Genomic DNA, 12,557 nt, shown 5'->3' with positions numbered 1-12,557 from the left:
GACCCGGCCCAGCACCAGACTCTACACGAGCTCTTCGACACGACGCATAAGGACGTCTGGAGGGTGCTGTTCAAGGGCGCCGAGGTCCCTCCTTCTCTTACCGAGGACCACGGGCTAAGCGCGAAGCGCCCTGCGAATCCGGTAAGTTCTGTACATTTGGTGGGATATTTATTTCCCATAGCTTAACCAGGTGCGGGGTTTGAGCTCCCATGCCTTTGATAGGACTGGGTGGAGACATCGGAGCAGATTAACTGTCCGCCCCTCTGCCCGAAGACCCTGCAGACGCTCTCCTGACGGAGATGCGGACTTCGGCTCCTTATGAGGTGCCAGAGAAGACGAAGAAGAAGGCCAAGGGAACCCGAAAGAGTTCCGGGCGCCAGGTGGTATCGGACTCATCGTCCGATAACACCGAGACGCACTCCTCCCATGAAAACAAGGAGAAGGAAGATGAAGATTCTCCCGCTCCAGCCGGGGGAGACAAGAAAAGGAAGGCCGCCCCAACTGGGGAGGCCGAAGGGTCCAAGAAGGGAAGGACTCTCCTTCCGGACTGCTCCACCACCGCCGCCGACGGCAAAGACGAGTGGCTGCTCAGGGCCAAGCCCCTGGCGAAGTCGTAAGTATTCGGATACCAGAGTAACTCATAGCATACCTTTGTCGCACTGCTTCTCCTAACGTCGAATATGATTATGCAGTCCGCCCCAAGCCTGTATCGATGCATCATCATCGGACGGTTCCTTGGACTCGTCGGACATGAATAGTGATACACTTCCAACCGCCTCCTCTCCTTGCCCTACGGACAATGCCGAGGTATTGTCTCAAGGGGCACCGAGCCGGGGGGAGACAGTTGTCGGCGTTCTGGGAACAGGGGTCCCCAGACTTGCCTGCCTGCGGCCTGCGGCGTGGCTCAAAGGGGGGCCCAGCACGGCCCATCTTCATCAACACAGACCCAAGACCCTCGCGAGGGGCCAAGCCTCACGGGGCGGACGACACAGAGCTTCCTCAGGCATGGCCTCACCAGGCTGGCTCGCAAGGAGGCGGAGAGATCAAGGCGGCGTACCTCATGAGGTGCCCGTGACGCAAGCCATGACGACCAAGGGCGCCAGGCGGGCGCCAGCCCGCGCAGTGTCCTCCTTTCCCCTTTGGTGCAAAGGGGGCAAGCGCAGCCGTGGAATACCGAGGCATCAGGCAAAGGTTGCCATTTCGGTGCAACAAGACCAAGACCAGGAGGACCGCAAGACGGAGGTCATCGTGAAGCCCAAGACGGCGTCACCACCAGAGCTTTGTGCAGGCAAGGACCAACTTTAGTCAGGATAAGTGTACTATATGTTCCCCTTCAAAATGGCCAATTGTTGGCGCCCTTCCCGCTCAATATTTGGGAAGAGGCCCAGGGCCATTGCCTATAAATAGGACCAACCACCCACAAGGATGGGGGTTCCGGTTCGGGTTCGAGTTAAAAGGAAGGTTAGAGACACAGATCGAGGATCAAGGATCGGATCGAAATCAGAGAGAGAAGGGTGACTGAACTCCTCCTAACAGTTCGCCCCCCCCCCCCCAGCAAAGAACAGACCCTCGTGAGGCTGTTCTTCCTTGTATTGTTCATCATCATCAGCCCAAGAGGCAATCCACCACACCACACACTGGAGTAGGGTATTACACCACAACGGTGGCCCGAACCAGTATAAACCCTACGTCTCTTGTGTCGTTCTTTCCATAGCTCAGATCTTCGCGAGGCGGAGGGGTGCAGGTAGGTAGAAGGAGAAATCTCCACGCGCACCCTAGTGTTCGAACCTCAAGGGTCTGCCGGAACCCGAAATCCGACATTTGGCGCGCCAGGTAGGGGTGCACCGGAGTTTTCCCTTCCGCCACCGCCACGACCTGCCTCGCGATGAGTAGCGCGTCGCCCGCTCCGGCCGCCGACACCAGCACGGGGGCCAGGGGGCTCCGAGCCCTGGCCACAGCCCTGCAACGGGTACGGCGGTCGGACAAGTTCAAGCCAACAACGCCGCCGCGCTACGGCGGCGCGACTGATCCGCTGGCCTTCTTGCTGGCGTACGAGGAGGCCAACCTCAAAGCTGGAGGTGGCAATAGGGTCATGGCCAACTGGCTCCCCATGGCCCTCACCGGCGCTCCGCGCGCATGGCTGCTCCACCTGCCGGCAGCCTCTGTGGCCTCTTGGGAAGAGCCTCGCGGCCTCTTCCCCGCGCATCACGCTACACCAACACCCCCGGTCGTCGCGGCCCTCCTGGGAGGCTCGCAGGCGCCGCCTACAAGTCACCACGTCAAGTCGTTCATCCGTCGGGTTAGCACCGCTTTCACACGGCAGGGGGCTCTCCCGGACTGGGCGGCGCCCAAGGCCGGCCCGACCTTCAGCTCGGAGGACCACCCCTCCAACTCGGCCTGCTCGGGTGCGCTCCGCATGTTGTGTACCCCCACCATCTGCCAGGTGGCCATCACCAGAACTCTCATCGATGGCGGTGCGGGCCTCAGCGTGCTCTCGGTCGAGGCCTTCAACCTCCTCTGCATACCCCTGGAACGGCTGCAACCCAGCCGGCCCTTCTCAGGTGTTGGGGGCAGATCATCCAGCTCCTTGGGACAGATCAGGCTCCCAGTAACCTTCGGCACCTACAGCAACTTCCGCACGGAGCTGGTCGACTTCGACATCACCCCATCGGCCTCCCCTACAACGCCATCCTCGGCTACCCAGCGCTGGCCCAGTTCATGGCCGCGACGCACCCGGCGTACAACCTCATGAAGATGCCCGGGAGCAGCGGTGTCCTCACCGTGCACGGGGACACCGGAGACGCGCTGCGGGTGCTCAAGATCGCCTTCAAGACGGCGGCGTCAGCATAGCCCACCGACTCGGAGACCCCCGAGCCCAAGGGGGCTGCACCCGCCAAGAAGAAACAGTTGTTCACCCAAGACAAGGCAGAAACCAAGCAGATACCCGTCGATGAGGACGGGTCCACCAACGCCACTTTCACCATAGGCGCCAACCTCGAACCCGAGCAAGAGGAGGCCCTGGTCGGGTTCCTGTGTGTGAACAAGAAGGTATTCGCTTGGGAGCCTGACCAGTTGGCGGGGATCCCTAGGAGTGTAATCGAGCATCACCTCAACATGTGCCCCAACGTGCGCCCTGTGAAGCAGAAGGCAAGGCGGCAGTCCACAGAAAAGCAGGCCTTCATCGTCCAAGAGACCCGCAAATTGGAAGCCGCTGGGGTCATTCGCGAGGTCCGATACCCGGATTGGTTGGCCAACCCTGTCGTTGTGCCAAAGAAGGGAGGGAAGGAGCGCATGTGTGTCGACTTCACCAACCTCAACAAGGCATGCCCGCAAGATCCGTTCCCGCTCCCCCGCATCGACCAGATCGTCGATTCCACCGCGGAATGCGACCTGCTATGCTTCTTGGATGCCTTCTCCGGGTATCACCAGATCAAGATGGCGGTAGAGGACGTCGAAAAGACAGCCTTCCTAACCCCGTGAGGGGTGTACTGCTACACATGCATGCCATTCGGGTTGCGTAACGCAGGGGCGACCTTTCAGCGGCTGATGCACATCACCTTGGGCCCGTAGCTCGGGAAGAATGTTGAGGCTTATGTTGATGACATTATGGTAAAGTCTCGGGAGGCCAGGACCCTGATACAAGACCTGGAGGAGACCTTCGCGAGCCTCAACGCAGTGAACCTACGGCTCAACCCGGAGAAGTGTGTGTTCGGAGTCCCCTCGGGCAAGCTCTTGGGTTTCCTCGTGTCCCACCGAGGCATCGAGGCTAACCCGGAAAAGGTCAAGGCGGTCGAGGACATGAGCCCGCCAAAGACCCTCAGAGAAATGCAGAAGCTCACTGGGCGCGTGACCGCGCTAGGGCGCTTCATCTCCAAGTTGGGGGAGCGAGCACTGCCTTTCTTCCAGCTAATGAAGAAAAAGGGGCCCTTTGAGTGGACTGAAGAGGCCGACAAGGCGTTCCAGGATCTCAAGAGATACCTAACCAGCCCACCAGTCATGGTGGCTCCACGCCCTCAAGAGCCCCTGGTGCTTTACCTCGCCCCCACTCCCTACTCCGCCAGCGCAGCCCTGGTGGCGGTTAGGGAGGAGCGTCGCATCAAAGCCACAGCAGCAGCCCGGGACAAGGCAAAACAGGAACAAGGAAGGCCCGCAGAAACCGCCACCGCGGCTGAGGAGGATCAGCCGCCGCAGAGGAGTGCACCGGAGGCGGGAGAGGCCCCTCTCCCAGATGGCCAGCCTCGGGAGGCCTTGTCGCCTCAGGAGGCGCCATGGTCTCCCAAGGGAGACACCAGCATTGACGCACCCAACCTCGTTGAGCACCCAGTGTACTTCGTCAGCACGGTGTTGCGGGACGCGAGGGCACGGTACCCCATGCCTCAGAAACTCCTCCTCGCGCTACTGGTGGCCTCGCGCAAGCTGCGGCACTATTTTCAGGGTCATCCCATCAAGGTCGTCTCGTCATACCCCTTGGAGAGAGTGCTTAGGAGCCCTAACTCAGCTGGAAGGGTTGCTGAGTGGAACATAGAACTGCAAGCGTTTCAGCTCGAATTCAGCACGACCAGAGTCATCAAGGGAGCAGCATTGGCGGATTTTGTGGCAGAATGGAAGGAGGCACCAGGCCTCAAGGCCGACAAGGATCGGTCCCTCTCCCCGGGAAGCGAGCGCCAGAAGGCTGGGTCATGTACTTCGATGGGGCGTTCTCCAGGCATGGCGCTAGGGCTGGGGCGGTGCTTATATCGCCCACTCAGGACAAGCTCTACTACGCTGTGCAGCTCTATTTCCAGCAAGGCGAAAAGGTCTCCAACAACATAGCGGAGTATGAAGGTCTAATAGCAGGCTTGAAGGCCGCAGCTGCCCTGGGGGTGAAACGCCTCACCATCAAGGGCGATTCGCAGCTCCTTGTCAATTTCTCCAACAAGGTATACGAGCCAAAAGATGAGCACATGGAAGCCTACCTTGTGGAGGTCTGCAGGATGGAGAAGCAGTTCTGGGGGTTGGAGTTGCAGCATGTGCCCCGTGGCACCAATCAGGAGGCCGACGACATCGCCAAACGGGCGTCCAGGCGGTTACCTCAGGAGCCTGGCATTTTCGAGGAGCGGCTCTTCGAGCCCTCAGCCTTGCCGTCATTGTCAAACACGGCTCAGCCTCGGGAGGAGCTCCCCCAGCCACCTGTCTCAGGAGCCCCGTCCTGTGGGCCGGCCTCAGGAGCATGCCTGCTCCTGACGATGGAACCTCAGGAGGGGTGCTGGATCACAGAGCTCTGGAGTTACTTAACACAAGGGACCCTGCCGGAGGAGGAGGAGGAAGCGGAGCATGTAGCACGGCAGGCCACGGCATACTGCATCAAGGATGGAGAGCTCTACCGGAAGCGACCAAACGGTGTATCCCTGCGCTGCATCTCCAGGGAGCAAGGAAAGGAACTGCTAGAAGATATACACGGCGGAGACTGTGGACATCATTCATCATCATGGACCCTCGTCGGCAAGGCGTTCCGCAGTGGGTTTTATTGGCCCACCGCACTCAATGACGCCGTCGAACTAGTGAAAGCTTGTGAGGCCTGCCAGTTCCACGCCAAGCAGATCCATCAGCCGGCAGGAGGCCTGCAAACTATACCCCTTTCATGGCCATTCGCAGTCTGGGGGCTGGACATCCTGCGCCCGTTTCCTCGGGCGCCAGGGGGCTACCGCTACCTCTACGTCGTCGTGGACAAGTTCACCAAGTGGGCTGAAGTCGAGGCCGTCCGCACCATCCCCGCAGGTTCCGCGGTCAAGTTCATCAGGGGCATCGTGAGCCGGTTCGGGGTGGCGAACCGCATCATCACAGACAACGGTTCGCAGTTCACCAGTAACCTTTTTCAAAACATACTGTGCTAACCTTGGAACGCAGATATGCTACGCTTCGGTGGCGCACCCCCGAAGCAACGGCCAGGCCGAGCAAGCCAACGCAGAGGTCCTGAGGGGCCTCAAGGCCAGGACGTTCAAGAAGAAGTTGGAGGCCTGCGGCAGAGGTTGGTACGATGAGCTTCAGTCCGTGTTGTGGTCCATCCGCACAACCGTGACCAAGCCGACTGGAGAGACCCCGTTCTTCCTGGTCTACGGAGCCGAAGCAGTCCTCCCTCACGAGGTCAGATGTCGCTCCGTGTGGGTCCTGGCGTTTGACGAGGCACAGCAGGACACCTTGCGGGGGATGGACCTCGTGCTGGGGCAGGAACGTCGCCGAGAAGCCGCGCTGCGAGCGGCGAGGTACCAACAAGCACTGCGACGATATCACTGCCGCAACATCTGCCCCAGAACTCTCGAGGTAGGGGACCTCGTGCTCAGGCGGGTTCTCTCCAGGGAGGGATTGCACAAGCTCTCTCCCATGTGGGAGGGCCCGTTCAAGGTTGTTCATGTTTCCAGGCCCGGCTCCGCGCGCTTGGAGACTCAGGAGGGGTGCCGGTCCAGAACGCATGGAACATCCAGCACCTCCGGAGGTTCTACCCCTAAAAAGGCCCAGAGCCTGTGAAGAAGGCGAATGCCTGTGAAGCTGTCGCGTTTTGGAAAAGGCCCAGAGCCTGTGAAGAAGGCGAATGCCTGTGAAGTTGTCGCGTTTTGGAAAAGGCCCGGAGCCTGTGAAGAAGGCGAATGCCTGTGAAGCTGTCGCATTTTGGAAAAGGCCCGGAGCCTGTGAAGAAGGCGAATGCCAGTGAAGCTGTCGCGTTTTGGAAAAGGCCCAGAGCCTGTGAAGAAGGCGAATGCCTGTGAAGCTGTCGCATTTTGGAAAAGGCCCAGAGCCTGTGAAGAAGGCGAATGCCTGTGAAGCCGTCGCGTTTTGGAAAAGGCCTGGAGCCTGTGAAGAAGGCCAACGCCTGTGAAGCTCGCCGCCCGTGACACTCGCACGTAATAATGAGTTGGGGCTGTACACGCCCCGGAGTCTCAGGAGCGCCGGCCTCAGGCCCTGGGGCTCCCTCCCACGCCCAGTGGCAGCACTTAGCTCCGTGCTGGTGAGAAGACGTCGAAGACTAGATTAGGTGCCGGACGCGGCTTTTTCATTTGCTTTCCGCAGTTGGCTTGTTCATTCTCATTCGAAGTTTCATTGAAGCTGTTGCCGTCTTTGGCTTGTGATTCTTCGACTTTTCACTCTCCTACCTCGATTTCTCTTATGCAAGGCCTCGCGAGGGGGGGCAGCCGAGCGCCCTCGCGAGTGTTCCTGTCCTAGTCGTTCAAAGGTTTCGCGATCTGGGTCCATTACAGGAGCACCCCTCCAGTCTGTGCCCCGCGGGCACCGCGACACGAACACAGGGCCTGGGTCGGTTGACCCCCACGGCTGGGGCCGGGAACTATCCACGCGCGGGCACGTAGCTGGAAAGCACGATAACAGAAGCAAATGATGATTAACAGCAATAACCCAAACACGCCCCCGCGGGGCTCCACACTACTGTCTTTTTACGCAGGAAAAAGGGAAAGAAAGAACGAATCAGGCGCAGCTCGCCTCACACCGGCCTGCAGGGAAGACTCGAGCTGCCCCCGGGTCTCAGGCCGACTCCCTCTCACGCTTCACCGAGGCACAACGGCGGGCAGACACGCTACCACCTCCCAAGCAGATACGACGGCGTGGAGGTTGACCGCGGCCACCGCTAGAAGAGTCGCCGCCTGAAGAAGAACCAGAGAAGCTTGGGGAACCCTGAGCGCCGCCAGTCACGCGAGCGCTGTCCTCTCCATCGCCGGAGCTGGGTTCCCGTCCGCGGTCGTCGTCCTCAGGGCAGCACCCTGCACGGCGACCATCTTCCCCAAACACCCTCACGTAGAGGGTGGCATCGCCGTCGAACTTGAAGTGCAGGGTGCACCGACGGTTCAGGCCACGCGTGCGGGCAAACGTCTGCCAACCGCGGGCCAAGGCCAGGCTACCGGCTGCGGAGACCTCCAACGAAGCCCATGAGGCCCGGCTGCAGCAGCCATCAGCCTGGAGCCAGAGGCCGCCCGGGGCGCCGGCCGGGAGCTCGCCGAGGAGGAAGCGAGGAAGTGGAAGCCGGGTGCTAGTCGGCTCCGCCGACCACACAACGAACTCTGGCATCACCTCTGCAGCGCGAAAGCGCGGCCTAGGGGGACGCGCGACCGAAGCGCGCCCCCCGGCCGCAGCAGTCCGCCCGTCACCATGCTGGAAACTGTCTCCGCGGCCGCAGGGAGCTGCTGTGGTGGCCACAGGATGTTTGCGAGGGCGCCCTCGGCCGCGCTTGGGCGGGGGAGAGGCAGGCTCTACCCGGCGAGCCTTCCCCTTCTCTGCGGCCGAGAACCTCCTCGATGGGGCCATGAAGAAGAAGGGGAAGCAAAGGGGGATGAACTGGAAGGGCGCGCGCCGATCCGTACTTATAGCCGACGAGGGCCAACCGTCAGCCCCCACTATCGCAGGTAATCATGACCCGCTTTGCATGCAGGGACTTGTCCAATTCGTGCAGTTGCGAGGCGCCATGGGGAAGTGGAGACTCCCACGTCCAATCAACCGCCACGCGGCGCCCAAGACCGCAGGCTGTTAGGGCCCGCGGCGCTTCGCTCTTGCCCTTTCGCCTCCCTGCACGGCCAAGTCCGGGCGCGCCTTGGGCCCGGGGGCTACTGTCGGCGTTCTGGGAACGGGGGTCCCCAGACTTGCCTGCCTGCGGCCTGCGGCGTGGCTCAAAGGGGGGCCCAGCACGGCCCATCTTCATCAACACAGACCCAAGACCCTCGTGAGGGGCCAAGCCTCGCGGGGCGGACGACACGGAGCTTCCTCAGGCACGGCCTCACCAGGCTGGCTCGCGAGGAGGCGGAGAGATCAAGGCGGGGTACCTCACGAGGTGCCCGTGACGCAAGCCATGACGACCAAGGGCGCCAGGCGGGCGCCAGCCCGCGTAGTGTCCTCCTTTCCCCTTTGGTGCAAAGGGGGCAAGCGCAGCCGCGGAATACCGAGGCATCAGGCAAAGGTTGCCGTTTTGGTGCAACAAGACCAAGACCAGGAGGACCGCAAGACAGAGGTCATCGTGGAGCCCAAGACGGCGTCACCACCAGAGCTTTGTGCAGGCAAGGACCAACTTTAGTCAGGATAAGTGTACTAGATGTTCCCCTTCAAAATGGCCAATTGTTGGCGCCCTTCCCGCTCAATATTTGGGAAGAGGCCCAGGGCCATTGCCTATAAATAGGACCAACCACCCACAAGGATGGGGGTTCCGGTTCGGGTTCGAGTTAAAAGGAAGGTTAGAGACAGAGATCGAGGATCAAGGATCGGATCGAAATCAGAGAGAGAAGGGTGACTGAACTCCTCCTAGCAGTTCGTCCCCCCCCAGCAAAGAACAGACCCTCGCGAGGCTGTTCTTCCTTGTATTGTTCATCATCATCAGCCCAAGAGGCAATCCACCACACCACACACTGGAGTAGGGTATTACACCACAACGGTGGCCCAAACCAGTATAAACCCTGCGTCTCTTGTGTCGTTCTTTCCATAGCTCGGATCTTTGCGAGGCGGAGGGGTGCAGGTAGGTAGAAGGCGAAATCTCCGCGCGCACCCCGGTGTTTGAACCTCAAGGGTCTGCCGGAACCCGAAATCCGACAATAGTCCCGGAGGCACCTCAAGGCAACCTTCCGGACTCCAGGAGCAAAGGGAGCAAGGCTCCCAGGGGCTCCAAGTTTGGCCCTCAGCCGGACACCGCGCTGGAACCTCCAGCGGTTCCGGACTCGAGCAGGCGGCCCTCTTCCAAGAGGGGCAAGTCCCCCATGCCGGTGACCTCTGTCCATCCAGAGGCACCGGACAACCTGCTGGGAGCGCTTCGCGGCACTTTCATCGATGAAGAACACCGCACTATTATGAGTGCAGTGATCAAGAGGTTCAGTCCGCCAAGAGCGGACTGACTGAAGCATGTGCCGGCCTTCTAACAGGCTTTGAGGTAAGTATTTAAAATATAGGAAAATATTACCGCATAGACAGTAGCCCCTGATGCTCTGTTTTGGTGTTCACCAAGAAAAGCCGAATAGAGGATCAATAGTATCTGCAGGAGACTAATATAAGTATGTATGTGTATGCAGGCTTCGTTGTTGACCTCTGCCGCACTGACTGCGGAGGTCGCCGCACTGAAGCAGGACCTCGAGCGGTCCGAGAAAGAGCTCGGCCTTGCCAAGAGGCAGCTCGAGGAGAACAAAGGTAAGTAATACCTTGTCTATAGAAAAAAGAAAATGTGGTAGCGAACTGACAGGATCATCATGGATGTGCCAGGGGCCATGACCGAAGTGGCGACCCTTAAGCAAGAGCTGTCCGAGGCCAAAAACAAAGCGGCCAAGGAGCGCACCGAGCGGGAAAAGCAAGAGGCACGGGTGGGCGAGGTGCAGCAAGAGCTCCAGGCTCTCGTGAAGAAACATGAGACTTTGGAGCTTGACTCGAAGATGCGACAGTCCGAGCTTGCCGCGGCCCTTGAGAGCACAAAGCATGCCAAGGCTGAGGCCCAAAAGGCCCTCCAGGAAATTGAGGCGATGAGGAAGATAGCGGCGGGTAACGCATTCAATATGCAAAGCAAGCATGTGAAAGTAAATTACTTGTTACTTACGCGAGTCCGGAGCTCTCCAGGAGCATACGCAAATTTGCCCCGTAGCGTGTCGGATGCCGCGAAATATTACTAGGCCGAGGAGGGAAGCTCGACGGAGAAGCTGTTCTGGTCTCAGTATACTGGGACCGAACATCCGACGCCTATGAGCGACCAGCTGAAGCAATTGGTCGAGCTGCACAAGGCGGCTGAACAGGCCATGAGGGGCCTTATAGTCCGGATGTGGCCTGGCGACTCCCTTCCCAATAGCTACTTCGGCCTGGTGAGGAGGTTTGTGGATGCCTGCCCACGGCTGGAGGCCATAAAGCGGTCCGTCTGCATCGAAGGTGCACGCCGGGCCTTTGCCCGTGCAAAGGTGCACTGGGCCAAGATGGACACCGAGAAGCTGGTGAAGGAGGGGGCGCCGCAGGGCAAGGAGCATCGCCACCCCGAGATGTATTATGAGGGTGTCCTGAAGGGTGCCCGTCTTGTGGCGGACGAGTGTGCAAAGGATGTAATTTTTGAATGAACTTGCTCGTGTGATCCTATATTATGAAAACTTGTTCATGTGCACTATGCAACGCTTGTTTGAATTTAAAATATTACCTTCTGTCCGGCCGTTTATCAAATCTGAGAGATGGCCAGTCGTCGGCTTCTGCCCCCATTCCACGAGTGCTGGGGTGTTCGGGATAAACCTGAGCACTCTTTTTCCCATTGTTGGGTCCTTCGAGGGAGGTGCTCAGCACAACGAACAAGGCAACCGGACTATAATGATTTATCACTCTCACTTAGCCATAGAAGTCTACAATTTTAAATTTTGGCGAAGCCCCTAGTATTCAGAAGGCCGAGTTTGGGGCGCTATACACGCCTTAAGCCAGACAAAGCCGACTCCTCGCTCTAAGCGCCATAAGTCTTTAGGGACTCGAGACCTCTCGAACAGCGACCAGCTCTCACCTTATCATGACAGTCAGTTTTAGCTTTCTCTACTGAGGTGCTTAGCCCAGATGAACCAGGGCACAATCACAGTAGTTCTCCCAGTGCTACCTTAGCTAATATAGCGGAACGTAAGGTACCAAAACATGGGAGCCGGGCAAACCCAACTATTGACCCAAGACATGATTCGGAGCTGATGCATATAATGCTATAAGTTCGGGGTGCCGCACTGTCGAAATTGTTCGGACTTCTCACGCCGTATTATGGGGTACGCTTAAGCCCCTGGCGTATTGGCCATACCAGAGTGTACGGGTGCTGAATGTCATGAATGAAAACACACACACACACACAAATATATATATATAAGAAAGAATAGAGAATGTGGTAATAGTCTAGTGCTAAGCATTGTTTATTCAAAAAGGTGCGTCGAAGAAGAATGATACAAGTAGTGCGATAAGCAAAAAGTAGGACTATTTGACATGTCCCCTCCAAGGGCAAGCTGAGGAATGGTATTTAAAGCAAGTATTTCACTCGTTATCAGAGACCACCTGGGAGTTCCATGGTGCGACATAGCTTTCTGCCTCCTTGGTTGTTGCATCGTGTGTCCGGCAAACGTACTGCCGGACGGGGTTTCCAGAGATTAAAGTCCTGAAAGAGAGAAAAATAACAAAGCAGGAAGCCCCTAGTGTGGTTGAATCGCGTCTTGGGGCGTGCCGTAGTCGTGCCCCCCTCCCCACCTGTGCCCATGGGATTTTTAATGCGTAATTATGTACGCGTGGCACGGATTTCGCCGTTTGGCTGGTACAGGGGTGGGGGCCGCATTGCTATGCGAGCTCGGAACATGCCAGACGGTCTTGTTGCTGATTACTTCGGGCGCGCTTGAAGGTGTCCGGGTCTTCAATCGCTGAACTGGTGGATTGCCTTAAGAGGCTGCTTTGCGCTTCTGCTATGAGGGCCGCAATGTGCTCCTCCGTGCGGAGAGAGTGCTCTGTGTTTCCATTGACTGTGATGATCCCCCCCCGAGGTCCTGGCATCTTGAGCTTGAGATATGCATAATGTGGTACCGCATTGAATCTCGCAAATGCGGTTCGCCCGAGCAGTG

This window comes from Triticum urartu, chromosome 2A, assembly GCF_056163025.1.
Source record: "Triticum urartu cultivar PI428250 chromosome 2A, HENAU_Tu73, whole genome shotgun sequence".
Taxonomy (NCBI): Eukaryota; Viridiplantae; Streptophyta; class Magnoliopsida; order Poales; family Poaceae; genus Triticum; species Triticum urartu.
Note: the sequence above shows the minus strand (reverse complement) of the source record.